This window comes from Aquarana catesbeiana, linkage group LG07 (assembly GCF_042186555.1).
Source record: "Aquarana catesbeiana isolate 2022-GZ linkage group LG07, ASM4218655v1, whole genome shotgun sequence".
NCBI classification, from domain to species: domain Eukaryota; kingdom Metazoa; phylum Chordata; class Amphibia; order Anura; family Ranidae; genus Aquarana; species Aquarana catesbeiana.
In genome coordinates this window covers 226,349,754-226,368,889 of record NC_133330.1, presented here as the reverse complement: position 1 = coordinate 226,368,889, position 19,136 = coordinate 226,349,754, and the positions used below count along the sequence as shown (strand labels likewise).

The following is a 19,136-nucleotide window of genomic DNA, read 5'->3' as shown; positions in this document are numbered from 1 at the left end:
TTAGTGGGCCCGGGGAGGATGACAGGTTGTATTTTCGCCAAGCTTCATGGAATTCTAATAGTGTAATTCCTATGAGGTGGTGTAATTTGCAGGATGGAGGGATGTGGCTGGTGACTATCCAGGGGATTTGGGGAAGATGTGGTAGGGACATGGCCTGTTCTAGTTGGACCCATTATTTTACTTGGGAATGGATGTTCCAATCGACCAACCTCATTAGTTCACAGGCAAGATGATATTTTTTGTTATCTGGGAGGTCTATGCCTCCTTTCATTTTAAGGATAGTCAATGTAATGTGGCTCAGTCTCGGCCGTGATGTACCCCATAGGTAAGGTGTACACTCTCTACAGCATGATGAAAAGAAAGCTGGTGATAGTTTCATTGGTATTATTTGTAATACATATAAGATCCTGGGGAGGATATTCATTTTCAAGATTGCGGCTCCGAATTATGAAAAGAGACCTGTGGACCAGGGTTTCAGATCGCATTGTATATTCTGTAGAATTAGGAGATTATTCTTGGCTTATAAATCTGAAAGTTTGGCAGGTACCGGTATTTGAACACCCAGATATGTTATCGCTTCATGGTTCCAGCTAAATGAGAGATTTGACTGGCAATGTCTGAGTATATCCTGTGACAAAGAGATGTTTAATGCATGTGATTTTTAAAAATTAATCTGCAGCTTTGTTAAGAATTTGAAAGAGGTAAAGTCTTTAAAAATAGGAATTGTAATGAACGGTTCCGATAAGAATAAAAGGACATCATCTGCAGCCTGTTTGTGGGTTTGCTTAGTGATCTTGATTCCTTTAATGTCCGGATTGAATCGGAGATGGCGCATTAGGGTTTCAAGGGTTAGCACAAAAATTAGGGGAAAAAGGGAACATCCCTGGCATGTTCCATTTGAGATTGAGAAGGCATTTGACAGATGGCCATTGACTCATACTTTTGATGTGGGGGTGGAGTATAGTGCTTGAATGAAATGTAGCATCCGTTCTTGAAGGCCAATTGCCTTAAGAACCTTGGACATGTAGTTCCAGGACACTCTTTTGAATGCCTTCTCAGCATCAAGGGAAAGAAAGAGGCCGGTTTATGGGTGGATGTAAGTCAATGATGTATGTTAATCACCTTTAGGGTGTTATCCTTGGCTTCTCTACCAGGTATGAAGCCTACTTGATTGAGGAAGATCAGTTATGGTAGTAGGGGTAGAAGGCAGTTGGCAAGGAATTTGGCATATAGTTTTAGATCAACATTTAGCAGCAAAATTGGTCTATACTTGGTGACTAATGAGGGGTCTTTACCGGGCTTGTGGATAACTGTAATTTGGGCTTCTAAAAGTTCTTGAGATGGTTGATTAGGAGATTATGAGTTGAAAGCTGAAAGAAATCAGGATATGAGCGAGTATGTAAAGGATTTGTAGTATCCGACAGTTAACCCGTCCAGTCCTGGGTTTTTCCCTGGCTTCATTTGTTTAAGTGCTATCTTAGCTTCCTCTTTTCCTAGAAAGGACAATCCAGGTCTTGTGCCTCAGCGGTGGATATCGGTTTGGGGCTGTATTTGCGGAAAGGCTGTAATTGACTGAATTTTGTGAGTGTCATCCTTACTAGGGTCCTTGGCAGAGAGAATATAAAGTTGGGAATAGTAGCGGACAAATTGGTTGGCTATGTCAGAGTTGGAGGTCATTTTTTTGCCCAGAGGAATCTCTTTGGGAGTGAATTGTCATGGCTGCTTTTTTGGCTCTGAACACCTTGGCCAGGAGCCCGCCTGATTTGTTTCCAAATTCATAGAAGAATTTTTGAGATAAGATATAGCTGCATTTTATTTTTTTGTCAAGTTCTTCTGAAAGGTCCACTCTAGCCTGGAGAAGGTCTTGTAAGGTATTCACTGTCTGTGATCGCTTGTGTTCTTGTTGTGCGCTTCCCACCATGTCAATGGAGAGATTTTGGGGGAGTCGCTGTCTATGAAGTATTGTTTGTGGTGCTTTGTAATGTCATTGACAATGGTGGCATCTGTGATGAGGGCAGGGTCTAGTCTCCATTATGTAGGTGAGTAGGAGCATCAGGAATATTTGTAGAGCTTGAACTAGGATGGTGGTCCGATAAAAACATTGGATCTATTGATGCGGAGTGAAGCATCGGTAGGTCCCTCTGATAGATGAACAAATAATCAAGCCTAAAGTATCATTGGTGTGGGGTCAAAAAAAGCTGAAGACCCTACCGTTCGGGTTTAGAGTTCGCCAGGAGTCGTGCAGTAAAAGGTCACAAAGTTGCTCTTTGATGGCTCCAAGGGCTTTGTATGGCAAGAGGACACCCCGTTGGAAGTGTCTTGCAGGGGATTTAAGGAGACATTGAAGGCTCCTCCCAGAATTAAGATGCCTTCATGGAATGTAGATAATGCTTGTGTCATTTCTTGAAAGAAAGTGACCTGGTGGCTATTTGGTGCATATATTTTTGCGAACGTAATGGGTTTACCATGATGAGTCCCCTTCAGAAAGAGGTATCTGCCTTCATTGTCAGCAAATGAATCTGATAGTTGGAATTGGCAGTGTTTAGCCAACAGTGTGGATACCCCTTTTGACTTTGATTCTTGGACGGTGACGTGAAATACCGTGAGGTAGTAGGTGTTTGTAAGTTTTGGAATGGAGTTCCTAAGTGTGTCTCCTGAAGAAAGATAATGTCGGCTTTGTTTTTACGCATCTTAAAGAACATGTTTGAGTGCTTCTCAAGTATGTTGAGTCCTTGGGCATTGTTCAGTGGTAATGGAGGAGTCATTATTAGATAGTCTGCAGCAAATTGTTCTGGAGAGAAGAGAAGTAAGAAGTAGGTCTCTGTTATTTTCAGTAATTCAACTAAGAACGAGGGGAAAGGCAGGGAGAAGAGGGGAGAGGGGGGAAAGGAGAAGGGAGGAAGCTGGGAGGAAAGAAGAGACAGGGAAAAGGGTTTGGACAAACCCTAAAAGAAAAATCTGGTGACAGGTGAGAGCCTGCTCACTTGTCCAGGTGGAGCAAGGACTGTCTATGCTGTGTAGCTGGAAATGTACAGTGGTACTGGGGCATAAGAAGGCTCAGATAAGTAAGAAGAGGAAGTATACCACTGAGTGGTAGGAGGTTCAGGAGAAGAGTAGGTTTGTTAAATGAAATTGCCAGACAGAGGGCCAGTTGGAGCTCATTAACGTGCTGAAGGAGGCTGTGCAAAAGAGGGTGTGTGTGTGTGTTTATTCTGTGGGTTGTAAATTAAGAGCATTTATGGTAAGGGATTGTCTGCCGGTGTGAAAAGTGTGTTCGTATACCATCCAGTTGAGTGGAGCCTGGTAGGTTTGGAGGATAATCGGTAAAAAGCTTTAAAGCTTTAGGTTCCTCATAGAGGAAGGTAAGCATAATGCGAGATCTGGGACCATGTGAGTCTATTAGATACACAGTATCTTATCAAGAATGTAACTAAATAAAACCATAACTATGGTAACTATGATAACAAATCGTGTAACCTAATGAGACCTGTAGTAGGTGAGGAGCACATTGTCAGGATGCTTGAGGGCCACAATATAGATAGGGCTTACAACTGTCTCTTTATCACTATGAGGGGTGTGTGTGTTGGGGGGGGCAACCTGAACATGAGAGAGTAGGGTGACTAGCAATAGATGCTGTGGTGGGTGTATCAACTTAGGGTGATGGGTACATGAGTTGAGGATTAGAGCACATGTAGGAGGTTAGTCTGACAAGGGGGTTATGTCTATGTATTGATATGGAGGTGTCTGCCTCTAGACTTGGGTAATCTGTGGTAGTACTATAATGCCGCGTACACATGGTCGGACTTTCCAGCAGGAAAAGTCAGACGGAATTGTTTCATTGGACATTCCGATCGTGTGTGGGCCTCATCGGACTTTTTTTTCCGAAAATTCTGACAGACCTAGAAATAGAACATGTTTTAAATCTTTCCGACGGAATCAGTTCCTATCGGGAAAACTGCTCATCTGTATGCTGTTCTGACGGCCCAAAATTGATGCATGTTCTGAAGCAAGTACGAGATGGCAACTATTGGCTACTCGCTATTGAACTTCCTTTTTCTAGTTCCGTTGTACATGTTGTACGTCACCACGTTCTAGACGGTTGGACTTTGGTGTGATCGTGTGTAGGCAAGACAGTTTCAGTGGAACTCCGTCTGAACTCCGTCGGAAAGTCCTTCAGAGTTTATTCTGATGGAAAGACCGGCCATGTGTATGCCAGTGTTAATTTTAGTCTTAAGACTAAATGGCATTTTAGTTTTAATCCCATTTTTGTCTCCTGCAATTGTTTTAGTGTATTTAGTCGACTAAATCTCCAGTACATTTTAGTCGACTAAAATGTCCTACGTTGTTTTCGACTAAAATCTCCAGTACATTTCAGTAATTGCAATTTAGTTTCAGTCATAGTCTTTTGACTAAAATGGCATTTTAGTTTTAGTCTCATTTTAGTCTTTTGACTAAATGGCTTTTCGTTTTAGTCGTATTTTAGTCATCTCAATTGTTTTAGTTTTAGTTGTATTTTAGTCGACTAAAATAGTATTCATTTAGTTGACTAAAATGTTTTAGTCATTTTAGTCGACTAAAATGTTTTAGTCGACTAAATTAACACTGGTGTACGTGGCATAAGAGGTTCAGCATTCTTAGAATGTGGTATCATATGAGTCGCTTTCTGTGGAACCTTTTGCCTCAGGGTGTGCAGTGACACCTATCAAAGTAAAGAGTGCATAATGAGATTTTCTCACTCTGGTAGCAGTACAGAAAGGGATTATTCCCCCATTAAGAGGTTTACAAATACAATTCAGGATGGTCCTAAAGCGTCAGAACCTCTATCTGGAACAGTTGTTGGGTGTAGCGTAGGGGAAAAAGATCATGTCACATACAATGCCATATGATTGCTGACAGTCTGATGGGGAGCAAAGGGAGACTATTTCTTTTTGTGGATGTTTGCAGTGTTTATCTTAGTTTGGTTATCAAAAGTCTAATGCCCCGTACACACGGTCGGACTTTGTTCGGACATTCCGACAACAAAATCCTAGGATTTTTTCCGACGGATGTTGGCTCAAACTTGTCTTGCATACACACGGTCACACAAAGTTGTCAGAAAATCCGATCGTTCTAAACGCGGTGACGTAAAACACGTACGTCGGGACTTTAAACGGGGCAGTAGCCAATAGCTTTCATCTCTTTATTTATTCTGAGCATGCGTGGCACTTTGTCCATCGGATTTGTGTACACACGATCGGAATTTCCGACAACGGATTTTGTTGTCGGAAAATTTTATATCCTGCTCTCAAACTTTGTGTGTCGGAAAATCCGATGGAAAATGTGTGATGGAGCCTACACACGGTCGGAATTTCCGACAACAAGGTCCTATCACACATTTTCCGTCGGAAAATCCAACCGTGTGTACGGGGCATAATTGGAAGAAGCATTTTGTGGCTCTTGATTACCCTATTTGTTTCAGTATCAGTATAATACTGTGGTAAAGGTATAGGTTGGAAAGATAGATTTTGCCCCTTTGCACTCCATGAGACCGCCAAAACCTTAAGGTAAAGTGTATAATAAAATGACAGAGATATATCTGATGCTGATGAAAGTACAAAAAATAAATATAGTACTTCCAATATATTTGGAAGGAGAAATCCAACATGTACCAGGGAGTTTGTAAATGTCCGAAATAAATGGGAGGCAAAAGGGGTGTCTCACAGGATTGGACCGGAAACCTTTCTATTTGCATTCATTGGGTCTTGGAACAATAGTTCATAGATCCAGGGTGTGCTGCTGATTGGTGGGATAAGATGAGCTTTATGTGTATAGTGTGATCAATTATGCAAGGGTTCTACCTGAGACAGTAGATCAACATACGTCAAGTGTTTAGATGGTCTGGGATCATGTCCTGTGAGTCAACCCTTCTGCTGGATGTTCTGCAGAGAGAAGCATATTATAAGCAATTCAAAAACATAGACATGAACACTACACATTGATCTCATTGTAGTTTGGGGGTTGGTAGGGTGTAGAGGCAGCGTGGGACAGGAAGGGCTAGGTAATTGCCCAGTGGTGCAGGGATTGTGGAATCTCCATAGAATATCAACTGTCTTATGGTATATTTGAAATGTTCTTGCACCGCGATATATATGACTGATCAGTAGTTCAGCTTGAATATTTAATCAGGGAACAAAAACAATATATGCAGGATTCCTAGAGATATGGGTATTGGAGAAGGCTAGGACATAAGATTGCTAGCACCCCACAGTATGTTTATGTTTGCATAACTCTTTGAAGAACAAGCTTTGGTCTGCATGGGCAGAGAAGAGTATAGGGGCCGATAAACTCCATAGGTTATGGGTGTAAAAGCAAATGCACTGTCTGACAGGAAACACAGGAAAAAGGTATGGTTGGCCAGCCTTATGATGAAGGATGGGATGGATGAAGGTTCTAAGTGTTGCAGTGGCCCACTTTAAAGGTACATGTGACATCAGGTGAGCACAAAAAACAAAATTGTTGAAGAAACCGAAAAGAAAGGCAAATACTTATCCAATGTGGTCGTTGCAGGATCAGGGACTAGCTAGTCATACTGCCGTTCCCTTCATGGTTGTTGGGCTTTGCTGGGGCTAGAATATTGAGGGTGGCCCAGCGCATTAGTGTGGGATCTACCCTCTGAAGGTGAATGGTGTCTGCAGTACCTCTGGTCTAGTGCTTCCATGGGTTCTTCTCTGGGTGGTGGAGCTCTCCTGGTTGGTGTGTGGAATTCAGCATACCAATTTGGGACTTCCATTTGTGGTATGTCGAGGGTTTCACAGATCTATTGAAGGTCTTCAGACACTTTCAATGTGGCTGTGCAGTCTTGAGACGTTGCAGAGACGAGAAAGGGAACTTCCATCTGTAGTGGATTCCTCTGGTGTGCAGGATTTCCAACATGGGACAGAGATCTCTGTGATGCTGGAGCGTAATGGCAGATAGGTGTTGATAGATGCGTATGTCATTTCCTCTGTGGGAGAGTTGGATTCTGGTGCAAGCTTTACGGAGGATCTCCTCTTTCAGGTGGAAATGGGTCAGGCAGATGACCATGTCCCATGGAGGGTCCGAATCCCTGCTTTGAGGCCTCAAGGCTCGGTGGATACGCTCCATATCGATTGCTGTGATGGGAGGCCTGTCCAAGAGGTTATCGAACACGCCCTTCACTGTTGGTAGTAGTTGGTCTGACTCTACCGATTCTGGGAGGCCTCTCAGTCTAAGATTATGTTGTCTCCCATGGTTATCCAGGCCCCCATGTGGCGCTGAAGATCATACAGCTGGAGGGTATGAGTGTCTACCTGCTGATGGATGTGGCGGATGGCAGTGTGCTGATGAGCGGTGGTGCATTCTACTTCTCGTACCATGTCTGCAAGGGCCTGGATATCGTGCTGCAAATCAGTGATGGCGGCCAAAAGGGTATCCTTAATATCAGCCGCTATTGTGCGAAGATCATTCAGGCTTGGTTGTTGTGTTGTGGGTCCCTCCACCATGGAGGGAGGAAGGCGTGTAGATACAGGGTTGGTGGTTTTAGAGCTTGTGAGGGGAGAGTGTCCCTGTGAGGAAACCGCCATGCTGCTCGCCTGGGTCTGGAATATTTCAGGGATATTTTGGCTTAGGCACACTAGCATCTTGGGGAGAGCGGGATCTTGTAGCCGAGCTGCTGTGGGATGAAGTCCCCATTTTAAGTGTTTTTTAAGATTGTTTGGGGCGAAGGATAGTGGCTGCTGTCGGCTGAAGCTCAAGGGTTAGGCGGCCATCTTCTTCCAAGGCAAACCACGCCCAATCCTCCCTTCCTGCTGTGATTCTATGGCGAACTTAATGTCCGCTGGCACCCACTGATGCTTCGTTACACGGGCAGAATGACAGTCTGCCCATGTAAACAAGACATATTACCGTTCTGTGAGTACAGAAGGCATGGATCCTGTGTTCCTGTAAAGCAGGAACACCGATCCATGCCTTCCAATAGTAAAAACACCTCCCCACTACACTGAATTACAGGCTAGGCACACAGTTAACCCTTTGCTTGCCCCTGATGATAACCCCTTCCCAGCCAGTGTCATTAGTACAGTGACAGTGCATATTTTTTAGCACTGATCACTGTACTAGTGTCACTGGTTCCCAAAAAGTGTCGGTTAGTGTCTGATTTGTCTGCCGCAATATCGCAGTCTTGCTATAAGTCGCTAATCGCTGCCATTACTAGTGAACAAAAAATGTTTCAATTTTTTTTAAAAAACATCCCATTGTTTGTAGACGCTATAACTTTTGCGCAAACCAATCAATATATGCTTATTGGGGTTTTTCTTACCAAAAAATATATAGCACAATAAATTGGCCTAAATCGGTAAAGAAATTTGATTTTTTTTTACAATTTTATTGGATATGTTTTATAGCAGAAAGTAAAAAAAATAGTTTTTTCAAAATTGTCAGTCTTTTTTTTGTTTATAGTGCAAAAAATAAAAACTGAAAAAGGTGATAAAATACCACTAAAAGAACACTTAATATGTGGGAAAAATAAGGACATACATTTTATGTGGGTACAGCGTTGCACGCCCGTGCAATTGTCAGTTAAAGTAACGCAGTGCCGTATCACAAAAAATGGCCTGGTCATGAAGGGGGTTAAATCTTCCAGAGGTCAAGTGGTTAATTAATATGAAGCCAGGGAAAGCAGCATGACAGAGAGATACGCTTTTTTTTTGTGCTGATTTTCCTGTCCAATCACAGGCTGGGACAGGCAGTACATGAACAGACAGAGGAAGTGCATTTAATAATGTTGGCCATAATTCAGCCAAGAAGACTGTCATCTTGTGGTGGAAAACAGGTGCACTGGGGGACAGTTCCAAATGTAAGATGAGTATTGTAAAGAACACTTTCCATATTCAACAGTTCATATATTTGTCTACTAGTGGGCAGAGAGATCACTTTGCCTTTTGAATAGGGATTTATTAGCACAGATTAATTTGAGAAAGTAGTCAGTAAATAACTACCTTTAGCATACAGTACAATTCCTGATCAGAAGCAGAAGTAACAGTGCATAGGCACCCTCCTGTTTTCTAACTTCACAGGTGCCTGTCAGGACTTTGACATTATCATAGATATAGCCCACCCACTCTTGCTTCTGATTACTAGATTACATTGATGGTGTCCTCAGGGGGTGGAGCCTAGGATCTGAAAGAGTTGCTTCCACCTCCTCCAATATGGGGGCTGCATTACAGCTTCATAGCACTGTGAAATGGATGAAAAAGTAGGTGAAGGCAAAAGAGCAGCTACAGAATGTCTACTGTAATGCCCCGTACACACGATCGGATTTTCTGACAAGACCGTGAATTTTTTTTCTGAAGGATGTTGGCTCAAACTTCCGAGCGTGGGAACGCGGTGACATACAAGATGTACGACAACCCGAGAAAAAGTTCAATAGCCAGTGCGGCTCCTTCTGCTTGATTCAGAGCATGCGTGAACTTTTGTGCAACGGACTTGTGTACACACGATTGGAATTTCCGACAACAAGTTAAAAATGCAAGGCACACGTCAAACTTTACATTAGGTGAACTGCAGGTGACAAGGAACAAATAACCTAAAATAAATGCCCACTGAAAATTAACTTTTTGTTTTAAAACAATTCTTACATTTGTATGTTGTTACAGTAATGACGGTAGATATACAAATTTTAGAGTATCCGTAAGATCTAAAAGTGTCCATTTAATACCACAAAACATTGTCAGTTCATCCAGCTTTACAGTGCATGGCCGTGATTCAACAATTGTCTTGGTTTGGCTATAATCATTTCCTTATATTAACCTCTTCTATTCCAGGAAATGGAATTTGCGTTTCTTTTCTCAGATGATATGTTTAACATCAACTAATTTTTTTAAAATTCATGTTTTTCTCAGGTGGTGGTAGAAATGATAGATTTTTTGATTTACCGTGATAGCTAGGTCCACATTAAAGTGGGCTGTGTGTGTTAGCAAAAGCTCACATTTTTATAAACTGCATTCAAATAATAACTCTTAATTCCATGAATTATTTTCTTAGCAATTATTTATGCCAGCTACTGCAAACTCACCTACCAGACACTAAAGCATGATATTATGTTCTGTCCCCAAATCATTATCCCAAACATTTAATATATTCACAGAGCTCTGCATTGTATCATTAAACTGCTGTGTTATCTAGTAATTGTTTAAACATAATGCCACTGTATTATCAAAAGGAGAGGTGAATTAATGGCATTTGCAAATGTCAGAGATTATCTTAACACTTTTATTACACGTTCTAAAAGTTGGTCCAGGGCATTCTATTACAATTATTTTCACCAAAATTGGTTATCTGAAAAAATTGCTAATTATCTGCATATGACAGCAGGAAAATACTGTTAACAAGTTGTTTGGAATGTACAGTTTGTGGAAGCCACCTACAGGACAGAGCTGGAAATAGCACACAATGAATGCTAAAACTTGATTACACAAGCTCTGTCAGTTTACATAGTTCCATCTTTATAGACCAGATGGTGTGCTGTAACATTGCTGGGTTGATTGTTAATTTTTACTATGGCTATTTGTACAAGTGCTTGAATTGATGGTTTATGTTGTTAGCTTTACGTGCATGTTGTTTTCTTTCTCACATACATGGGGTAACCTTGTTTATTGTAGGATGGCCATGAACAGCCCAATAAATTCAAACCATGTGCCAGGGCACAGATTGCGGCACTTGTGCTGTATAAAAGGTACAGTGATTGTGAGCATTTCCCAATGTTTAAAATTGAGTTTATTGGAGACTGAACTTGAAGGACTTGTTTTCCTTTTTTAGGCATGTGTGTAACAATTCTGTGATAAAAGCAACAGTTAATCTCGAGATTTTCAAATGCAGAGATTTTTTATTTAGAAAATGAATGTACATTTCAGCATATCCTATAGTTTTGCAAACTGAGCAAAAAAATCATGTTGCAGTCTTAATGATCTGAACAAGATAGTTAAGTCTCTTGTAATTCATGGCTCTTGGTGAGAATTCTGCTCGTCCACCCTGTTACTGACCATATTGACTATTAACGTCAACCAGTTTTTCAATTTTTTTTTTACAAAAAAGTCAAACGGATCAAAGCAACTTAAGCTATCAACATAATTGAATTGTACAGCAAGTTGTAATATATACTACTATTGATAGATCACCTTGATCCGGGATAATATTTCTGCTACTGTAAAGTGTCTGACAATGCTAGAAAATTTTACAGTGAACACAATTAAGTTGTCATAGATAAATATAAAATTATGAGTGGTTGTGCGCAATTCCTCTATTGTTTCAATCTGGAAGCAACATAAACCTTCATAACATATATTCAATAGTTGAAAAGTGATAAAAAGTATAAATCAACATACACCAAAAATCAATAATGAACCAAAGCAAATATATTCAATAAACTATTAGGTGTCCAAGTGATCTATTCAAATATGGTATAAAGTCCTTCTTTGTTGAAAACCAAAAACCGCTGTGCTTTCACCAATCACCTGAGTGCTCACAGAACTCTCGCCACATATAAAAAGCCTTAGGATCAGGTTTTTATATGGGATTGGTAATCCTTCCTTGGGATAAACCCCTCCTTATCTCCTTTATGTTGGTTCCAAGATCCATGCTCTTGAAGTAACCTTAATGGCTCCAATCCACATAGGGGAATGAAATTGACAATATGCCTCTCATAGTGTGAAATCATTTAAAACATAACCATTTGTTAAAAGACAATTGGATGCTTACAGCAAAACAGAGTTAAAATCACATTAGAGCTTAAAACATCAGCGTTTCCACCTCTCACGTCACTTCTGGGCCACCGTCCACTTCGGCCACGCCCTACGCGTTACGTCACATCACGTGACTTCCTCAGGGTAAATGAATGCGTATTTGTTGGGATACCAAATAAAAGATCTAAACAAACCATTCTACCAGTCAGCACAATGCCATTAGTCCCACTTGTGTCTTTTTCTTCTGAAATAAGCAACTTTACTTTTCATTTATTTTATAATAAATGTTACAAATGTAGCACCCCCTACCAGAAGGTAGGTGCTAGAATAGGATTTTTCTGGGTTTAAGATATCAGTGTAGGCAAATTCAGTGTAGGCCTGTGCTGTAGGTTAGGCCTGTTTGTTTTGATTTGAGATTGGGAGTGTTTAGTGCAGTGGTGGGTGTGACCACCTGTGCTCTGACTCAGAAGCGCCTCCCCTGCTTTCAGGAAGATTGTTCTGGAACAGAGGTTGGACCTGAGGTTTGAGTGGCAGGCAGCTCATGTGAGGAGCTCTGACCAATTACCATTCGGTATTAGCAGGGGGGAGGGCTCCCATACAAGCTGGGGTCACTTGTTGCCAGGGGGTTCTGACAGTGCAGGAGAAATGGTGAATGGAGTTTTAGGTAGCTGCCACAGGGCGTCCCCACGTGGGGGGAGCGCCGAGTGCGGAAGAGGGAAGGAGGAGCTGCTAGGATGTATTCCTGAATAAAGATCTTTGCCATGGGGTTGGTGTCAAGCTGCTGTGACCGGGGAACACAGAACTTGCACACAGGAGAAGATTGGTGAAGGAGAAGCAACAATAGGACTGAGGAGATTAGAATGAGTGTTTGCAGTTATGGACTGGCTGGGAACAGTAGTCCGCTTATTACCGTGTGCTAGGCCATCAGGGAGAGGTACCGAGTATCTCTGGCCTGGTAAAGCACTCGGGTAATACCTTCTGAGAGACTGTGCAGCTACCAATTCACTGAGCCACTGCGGAGAGGTATTGCATGCCTCTGGCTTACTGATTTGCTGAAGAAATACCATTCAAGTACAGCCAGCAAATTGGGGTTATTCAGAGTGATCCCTTTTTGTATTACTGGAAGGGAAGCAACAGGAATCTAACAGTTTTGAAGTAGAGGATTTGTACAAGAAGAGAGGAATCTAGAGGAGTGATAATCTGCAGGAGTGAATGCAGAGGAAGAGGAGCAATAGTCTGCATTGGAGATATGCAGGGGAAACAGACTGTGAATGTTAGACGTGCATCATTTTCAGGGCTAAAGCTGTTAATCAATGTGATTTGATGACAATTCAATAAGTGCTATGGGCATCCCATGTCTTCCTTTACCTCAATCAAGTTGTATCCCGCAATAAACACAAAACTACGCAAATGACTGCTCATTGTCTCAGAGGTGATATATGGGGGTCTGGCAGCAGGGTGATTTGGTGGATGTTAGTAACTAGTGGTAACCAACCGCTACACATACTTGGTCCTTGCAAGTGGTGCACCTGATTTGAACATCACCTGTAAGGATTTGGCCTTATAAGGCTTCTCTGGAAGATCATTTTGGATTCTCCCAACGGTCAGGGGTGCTTTTAATTAGCAAGTATGGATATGGCCTTATAGGTCTTCTCTGAAAGCCCATAATAGATTATCCTGACTGTCAGAGGTGCTTATAATGAACAGTAAGTATCTGGCCATATAGAACTTTTTTTGGAGACTATAATGGGCTCTCCTGGCTGTCAGGGCTGTTTCCAATTTTGTACAGTGATTTGCTGGAAATAATCTGTGGTGTGTAGTCAAGGCAGTACCAATTATTTATTTTTATATGGAGGTAGTCTATTTTTCAGAAATTATGCCAAAATGCCTGTTGACAAAAAAATATGATGGAAGCAGCTCCAGGTGGGATGGAGATGGATAAGAATGTTGAAATCATTCAGCCTTAAAATGATAAAAGGAAGGAAACCTTCACACACATTTTTTACAAGCTTGCTATATTTATTTTATTAACTTTATTTGTTAATTCAGCCTTTATATTATTTTCTAGCTATGCTAATATTACAAGCTATGGCAGTAAAACAATCACCTTTGTAAATAGTATATAGTACCTATTTTGCATCATTATGTTTTTTACAGGCTTTTGACTTTTCCAATTTAACATCAAAGATGTGTACATTTCTTGGTATGTCATAGAATTGTAGAAACTGTATTGCTATTGTAGACTGTAAACTGACTCCAAATGCATCAAGAAAAATTCAGCATTTCCAGTAGAGTATAATGAATATTTCAAAAGCTGGTACAAATTTAAAGTGTAACTATCGGCAAATAATACAAAGGCGTTTGCTTGGGCCTGCAGCACACCACTCGGCGCCAGAAGGACAGGTTGGCGTCAGAGAAAATGAGAGCAGAGCTAGATGATAGATAAAGCCATATCACTCGATTTATACACAAAGTGACCAAAAAAGTAAAGATCTAAAACAGCAGCCGTTTAAAAGTAATCACAATATAAAAGAATAGTATATATATAACAGTAAATGTAAATACACACTACAAACAGCGCTATTGTTGAGCAAGAGATAAAAATCATGTGGCCAACTTCACACGAAAGTCTTTATAGAGAGTAGTGCAGAGTCTGGAGAGTGATTAGGAAAATGTTCATAGGTGATAATACAGCTGGAACTCAGTGTGCACCTTCCACCGTTCAGTTGAACTTCACCCTGTGTTGCCACACTCCCCCCAGGGGGTTAAACTCACCAGAGCTGCAAAATAAATGAGCCTTCAAGAGAAGAAATCTCTTAATCAAATCGCTAACAGCACCACTCCGGGGGGTTCTCGAGGGGTCACAGCTCCAAATAAATAGATGACAAAAAAAAAGCGCACATAGCGTAATTCCATTTATTTAAAGAAACCCCTTACATCTCACAAGATCCCCCTCAATCAATATACCTACAAGATAAAACAGTCAATCAAGCAATGGAAGTAATGCACATCACCGTTCCAGAGATCAGCCGGTTCAAAGCCCCAAGGAGCGGAACACTTCCTGGTTATGAATCCAAACTGCGGTGGAGCACAAAAATCACTTCCGGCGTCGTGTAAGCCACGCTCTGACACGTTTCGTCATATCCTGACTTCAACAGAGGACGTAACTATAGGCAAATTCAAATGTTACATAATCAGTTAATCTTGCAGTAGATCTGTTAACTTTCCACTTCTTGTAACAGAGTGACAGTGTTGTTTATTCTGCAGTGAAATCACACAGAACCATTGTGGACAGGGTTTTTTAAATGAGACTAACAAATGAAAGCCAAACTAAAGCTAATAAAGCCAGTAAAAGCAACCAGTTATTTTCTCCATTGGAAAACAATTTTCAGGACCTGGGTCCTCTGCTGGTGGCACTGTGGTTCCCTGGGTGAATTGTTGTAATTCCAGTGTCTCCCAGCCAGCACATCCCAGTAATCAGTTTCTATTTGATGCTGGCTGCTGGAATGGTATTTATGTCTTCCCCTACTAGTTCTTTCTCAGAGTTTTGATTTGCTGCGAGATACTGTGCACCATTTATTCTGATCCTGATCTTGCTTCTACCCTGCATCCTGTACCTTACTGCGTCTTATCTGTTCCCCTTGTGGCTGATTAAAGTCCTGGTTGCCCCTTCCCATCTGCTACCTGCACCTCCAGTTTACCTTGTTGATCTATGTTCCCTATTTTGTATATATTGTATTTAATTAGTTTATTAGGTAGGCTTTTTTCACTCAGTCAGGTTGTTAGGTATTTGTCACTGGGTTTTTAGTTCACGTGTACCTTTGCTTTCTGTGTATTCTGTTTGCTGGTGTTTGGATAAGTTTTGTTTTACTGTAAATAAGCTATGAAGATTAGGCCATCTCTTCTGCTGATTCCTTACAACAATATTTAACTGACATTGTTAAGAGCTTAACCCTGTAACTGGAAAGTTGGCTCATTAAAGGAAGTTTAAAAAAAAAAAAGGTTCTGCTGGCAGGATCAACAGCTATTAACTATGTTTACTAAGTTTACTTTTTCACAAAAAATAAATAAAAGATGAACTAACACCATGCACTCCTTCCCCCTCACCCTCCAAGCCCCGTCTGCCTTTACCTCTGTGGGTGATTAGCTGCCAATGCCTACAAAGTCAGTGGAGCGTTCCAGGGATTTGAAAGCCCCTCTCTTCTTCCTCATATGTCCTGGGGCTTCTGGGTTGGATGAAAGTGATTCTAATTACGGGCACGTGATCACTTTGACTAATCTAGATTGTTCTGATCTGTGCTGTAAGCTCTAAGGAAAGATAAGGAAGAAGAGTGGGGCTTTCACATCACTAGACTGCTGCACAGAATATGTGAGCAGTGACAGCTAATCACCAACAAAGGTAAATTAAGCAGGGACTAGGGGTTGGGGAGTGTGTAGGGTATTTGCTTTTGATTTTTGAGGAAAAGGTGAACTTATACTTTAAAGTAGTTGTAAAGTCACTGAGTTCTATTACTGCCAGCCCCTCTGTTATAACAAGGTATAATACACAGTGTCAATGTTTTTTTTTAAATGATGCTGCTAACTGCCTTATTTCAGAGCACCACTGTGCGGTCACGTGACCTCTCACCACTCTTCTCCACTGATCTAAGGACTACAGAAGGAGGGGCTGAAATTCCCCTCTGACGTCAGCCGTGAGGTCTGGTGATCACTGTGCTGTCCACTTAGCCCCTCCCATTGTAGTCTAAGCTGCTGCCTAGATCTTTGATGCCATTTTGTATAAATTGTACCCACTCCAAAATAAAGGACCTGAGGAGGTGAATGTTAGCAGGGATTGATGCTGGTTAATCAGTTAGATTTATAACTATTTTTGGGGCATTGTTTTTTTTTTTTTAATGAAATGTAGTGCCAGTATCATGTTTTAATTTTAATTGTTCCAGTTGTGTTAATTACTTGACCAGAATCAAGGGCGCAACATTTATTTTTAATGAAGATTAATGTAAAAAAAGAAAACATTAAACAATTCAAAATGCATAGGCCATTATTTTATACACAGTGTACACCAAGTGTGTGTGTAAAATATAAAATATACATAAATATAAATATATACTGTATATATAAAAGCTGCATTCAATTTTTTGAAACATGTAAAAATTAATAACATTTCTATGAGAAGAGACTTAGAAAAGAATAAAAGGAGCACCATACCAAATGTCCAAAAAATAATTTATTTTTCATACAGGTCAAAAAATCTAAGGCTTTTTGGGGTTACAAATAACCCTTCATCGGGACTTAAAACACATATTTACATGCATGGGTACATGCATGAAAAAAGATCATATGACAGTGGTTTGTTTGACACATCTACTACACTAAATATAATATGTATCTGAAAAATCTGCACTTACGCTTAAAAACTCCAGCAACAGCAGCCTACACTATATACAGATACAAGATATACAAATAATGGACTACAAGGCGGTGCACTATAAAATGCGCATATGGATACAAAGTCTTAAAAAAGCAAAACAAATACGCAGTGCAAAGAAATCAGTAAAGATGATGTCTTTTTGAAACATAGAACATAAAAAAAAAAAAATCCCAAATATACATGAAGTGATCACATGTAAATACAGTAAATTGCAAACAAATAGTCCATACACAGACTTTATAATGAGTGTCCGTAAATAAACTCAATAATGAGTGGTAAAAGTGATGCAACTATGCAATTAGTTCCCTTGCTGGTGCCAGTGAAGATATCTTATTCACAGACAGGGTGCTGCACACCCCAAAATGCTTGCCAGAGGTTTGTTACTCTCATGCAAAGAGTGGTCTTAAAAGCTTTAATCAACAAACCTCTCCAGGAATAGAAAGCAACTTAGAACTCCCCCGGACTCACACACCAGAAGGCATATAGAAGGTAGAAACCTAGGTGCCAGGATATAAGTCACCACACGTGTGCCGTGTGGCCAGTGGCTATCCTAGATTCTGGCAGATCTGAACTTGCTATTATACACAGCACTGTGGATGCTCTTATTTTGTAGGTAAAATCATTTTTAAATAAAGGTTTTTATTTTAATGGTTTTACACTATGGGGAGTTGCCTCTTTTTTTGTGTGTTTCTACATGTAAAACCAATCATATCAATAAGCTGAACTCAGGGAGAGTTTTGATTCACCAAGGTTTCAATCATTTGCATGCCTTCTGGTGTGTGAGGAGTCTGGAAGAGTTCTAAGTTACTGCCTATTCCTGGAAAAGTTTATTCATTAAAGCTTTAATGACCTCTCTTTGCTTTGAGGGTCATAATCCTCTGGTATGCCTTTTGAACACCTTTAAAGTATGCAGCACACTGTTTCTGAACAAGATATCTTTTCCTTGGCACCAGCAAGGGGACTGATCACATAATTGCATCCCTTTTTCACTCATTATTGAGTTATAACATTATAACGTGTATATGGACTCTTTGTTTACGACTTTATTTACTGATTTCTTTGCAGTACATATTTGCTTTTGTTATTAAGATTATGCATCTGTTTGCACATTTTATAGCACCACACATTGTAGTCCATGTCTACTGCACTGCCCTCACAGTAGGTTAGGACAACCTATGCTATAAGGAACTAAATGCACCTCTGCTTGGCACATATGGCACAGATTTCAGTTAGGAGAGACTTTTGGCTATAGCAGTAACTCATTATTAAGTACCTCAACCTGCACGAGTTAATCATGGAAAGTTTTATTTGGAGGCTTACTGCTATTTTATTAAACTTTAGATGCCAGATACTGGCCAGAAACAAATACATTTAGAAACTATTGATTGGTGGAAAATCTATAAGCCATTCTTTACAAAGATCTAAACATTTAAGTAAAACACTTGCTCTTATCATTCCTAAAAGTGTAATAAGAAAAAAATTCTGCTGATGTCACTTTTTAAAATGCACTTTATAAATATGTTTGGGACTTGCTGGTTACACAAAACACATTTATACCAGAATCCTTTTCCTTTCTTTTGTTTCCATTTCTTTAATGCTTTTTCTTTCTTTAACTCCTTAAAAAAAAGAAAAAAAAAAAAAACACCCCCCCTTCCTTTTTTTTTCTTTTTTTTCTTTCATTCCATCCCAGTTTCCTATTACCTTCCCTATCCTCTCCAATTTTTCTGTCCTTCTGTTTAAAGTGATTGTAAAGTCTAGTTTTTTTCTTTCTATTAAAATAACAAACATGTCATACTTCGCTGCTATGTGCAGTTGGTTTTTCACAGAGCAGCCCAGGTCCTCCTCTTCTCAGGTCCCTGGCTGGAGCTCCTGGCCCACCCTCCTGTTGAGTGCCCCCACAGCAAGCAGCTTTCATGTGGGGGCACCCGAGCCGAGCTGCAGCTCTGTGTATCTCTCCCCCTCTCTCTTCTGAT

At 40.5% G+C, this 19,136-nt stretch overlaps 1 protein-coding gene across 6 annotated transcripts in view; it reads left to right on the top strand.

Moving 5' to 3' along the window:
• DPYD (dihydropyrimidine dehydrogenase) overlaps nt 1-19,136 on the top strand; it is a 2,813,802-nt gene that overhangs the window by 2,382,139 nt on the left and 412,527 nt on the right. The window lies entirely within an intron of this gene.